Consider the following 3671-nt stretch of genomic DNA (forward strand, 5'->3'; position numbering starts at 1 on the left):
CTTTGTAGCTTCTGGATTCTCCTGGGACATTCATTACTATTCCCAGTTGCCCCTTCTTAGCCTCCTTGCTGTAGCCTCTTGCTCTGCCCATCTCTAATCTGTTAGTGTCCTCTAGTGGTTATCCTTGGCCCTCGTCCAATTTCATCTAATTCTTTGACAATGACTCCAAATCTTCATTCCCCATTCTACTGACCTAGCCCTTCTTAGTAGGCTTCTACAAGGGCATTAAGGCTTAGTGCCTTTAGGCATCCACTGTGTATAATTAATTACCTTCTCTCCTATGTATCTAGAATGAAGAGTACCTATCAACCATCTTGGTGGAGAACTGAGGAAATAATCACTTGGATCATTTTCTGTAGGGCTTAATGCTCAAGAACTCTTACCTAGGCTGGTTGGTGCTGGTCCCATAGAGCCAACTGCCGAGGTGGCATCTCCACTTGGCTGTTTCACAGGAGCTTCAAAAGCCACACTTCAACAATAAACCTGTTGTTCCCTCATACTTCTTCTTCTCTTGTTTTTCCTAACTTGATAAAGACCATCATTATATTACTAATTCCTGGTTTTTTTTATTTTTAGACATAACCTATTGATTTCCTACTTTGGAAGATCAATCTCTCACACATGCCTGCTCCCAACATACACTTTCCATCCCTCCATCCTATTTGTAATTTAGAATTTTAGTAGCATAAGTATGCTGTGTTTATATTACTATAACTATGTAAACACATTTCATAACTGAGCCATGTAATATATTATAATGACTTTTCCTTTATGGCACAACCTCCTGCTTTTCCAGTGTTAATAGTTGTTTTTCATTTGTTTGTTTATTTGCTTGGATTTCTATGGACATACGCTTAATTTTTTCTGTGTACTTATCTGTAATTCAGCTTCAGAGTCTCCTCCAAATGTGTAAACATCCTTAATAAACTAGACTTCCTACAAATTTTACTCCCTTGAAGGAAGTGCCTATAGATGGACTTGTGGTCGTCTTCATTATTGATATCTCACTGGGCTCCCCATGGAATCCCTAATGTCAGTTTCTTTTTTTCTTTCTTTCTTTCTTTCTTTCTTTCTTTCTTTCTTTCTTTCTTTCTTTTCTTTTCTTTCCTTTTCTTTTCTAAGTAGTCTCCATGCCCAGTATAGAGCCCAGCTTGAGGCTTAAGTTCATGATTCTGAGATTAAGACCTGAGCTGAGACCCAGAGTTAGACTCTGGGGATGCCCGGGTGTCTCAGTCAGTTAAGCATCTGCCTTTGGCTCAGACTGAGACCCCCAGGTGTCCCAATGTCAGTACCCTGAAATCATTTTTCTTCACTTGGTCACATTTTCAGAGAAGGCCCTTCCCATCTCTCTCCTGAAAGATGAAGATAAAGTTGTCAAAAAAAAAAGATATAGTTGTCAAAATTTCAAGAGCTTGATAGGAGATCGAAGACTGGCGCTCACATATCTCGGTATGGAAACTCTCACTAACTCATCGTATGTTTAATATGCTATCCCCATACTCGAGTCTCTATGGTATCAACTTTACCCCTCAAGAGAATAATCTTCTGGTTTCCTGTAAGAGTGGAGGTGGGAAATCATCTTATACAGATGGAGAAATTATTTGAGGGTCCAGCTCTTTCTTTAAAATAATTCGAAATGATTCTTCTGGTTTTAGATCCTCCTTTACCTCTACTTCCGGAGTGTCCATTAACTCTGATTCCTAAGATCTGAGGAAGGAAATCTATGGTTTAAATCATCTTCCTACTTGGTTTTCCTCACTGCTTACTTAAGATTAGAATTCCACTTTCTCTAATCTGCTAAATCAATAGCCACTCTTCTATATATTGCCTGGCTTCTAAAATGTTGTTACTGTTGTGTTTCTCCTGTTCTGTTTGTTCTTGGACTTTACTTATTTATAAAAATCCCATTATCATCCCTTTGACGGAGTTTTCTCAGGGAGAGATATAATGCATTATCATCTTGAAATAAAAACCCCTTGGCCTTTTAATTAGGTCACTTGCTACACTTGCAAACACACTCACTTATGGTTTTGGTTTTTCAAATGTACTACTCTCTGTCTCAGTTTCTCTCTCTCTCTCTCTCTCTCTCTCTCTCTCTCACACACACACACACACACGCGCGCCTTTATGTGACTCTCTACCCTAGAATGGCTTTCTCGCTCTCCTTGCCCCATGTCTCTCTGAAGAACTTCTGCTCATCCATCCCTTCTCCATCAGTTTTCACCTCCACCAGGACATGTCCCAGACCCCCTCCTATAATTCTATATCTCCCTGGACATCTCCCTCCCACAGCTACTTATCTTCCCTGATAATAACTGCTCACTCACTTTTCTGTCTTACCCGCTGGACTGCAAAGCACATTCACAGATCTCTCGCAAGAACTTCTTCCTCCAGGGACGCTTCTGGCAGAAGGAAAGACTATAAGAGATGTTCCCCTAAGCCAGTGTTCCAAACCAAGAGAAGCCTTCGTTTTTTTTTAATGGACTAAACCATTCTTTTTTTAATTGTCTAAACAATTAAAAATTACTATTATTATTATTAATAATAATAATAATTATAAAAGTCTCTCTCTTACTTTCCTAGAATAGTTCTCAAACTTGGACCAGAAATTAACTACCCTAGAAATTATTTTTAGTACTTTGTAGTCAAAGCACTTTAGCACTCATCAATTAATTATGATAATTTACCATCATTAGCCAGCTAATTAAATTTGAAACTGAAGCTCAGAGGAGAAACACCAATTTAGAAATATCACTCCAGGCAGATGTCCATAGGCCCAGCTCCTCATTCCTTGACCTTCTGCTAAAAACAGTGGGCTCCGGACTGGAACGAGGCCGAGCAACCATTTCATAGGTTCCTCCTTCTCATTGTGTGACCCAAGCCCAGCGCTTCTCCTCTCCTCTCTGGAGCTTAGACAGCAAACATCCTGGGATTATGCTTCCAAGTAACATACTCCACAAAATCACAACATTTCTTATTTTCAGGTGGTAACAAGAGGCTGTCTCTAACACACACACAAAATGCAGAATATCTCTGGCTCCCATTCTTGTAACAAAAGGGGGGGATAAAATGGCTGGAGCTGGAAACCATGAAACTCTTGCAGGGTTTGGAGGCTGCTTAAAAACTGTTCTTGTTGGGGGGGGTGGGGAGAGGATGAAAACAATGGAATGGAAGAAGGCCTTTTAAGGAACCTCTACTTGAGGAACTAGGAGTCTCATAATACAGTACAGTCAGTCTCCCAGGTTTATTGCTCTTCCATACATCAGAGTCATGACCTTTCACTTGAAATCTGTGGAGCTCTCCCCTTCTCAGTGCAAAGGAAAGGGGAGGGGAAATTTACCTGGTGTGTTGTACCCCACTTAAGCACTGACGTCACTGGAAACACTCTCCTGGAATGTTTTCCCAAAAAAAAGTCTGATGAGCCCCTTTCTGCTTGTCATGAGATGCTGACCTCGTATTTTTTAACAATCTCCCCCACCCCGAAACTGTAACCAGCCTAGCTTTTCTCATGTTCCCTTAGAAGAAAGGGAAGGTACAAATGTCTCAGGATGCATAGATTTTCCTAAAAACACCAACATTCTCATTGCAGATGGCTTATGATGGAGCCTGGTTATGATTACATATCATGGACAATTAGTAAAGATAACAGTAATGACAGTAACAACAATTTT

The sequence above is a fragment of the Mustela nivalis genome (assembly GCF_964662115.1).
Source record: "Mustela nivalis genome assembly, chromosome: 16".
NCBI lineage: Eukaryota > Metazoa > Chordata > Mammalia > Carnivora > Mustelidae > Mustela > Mustela nivalis.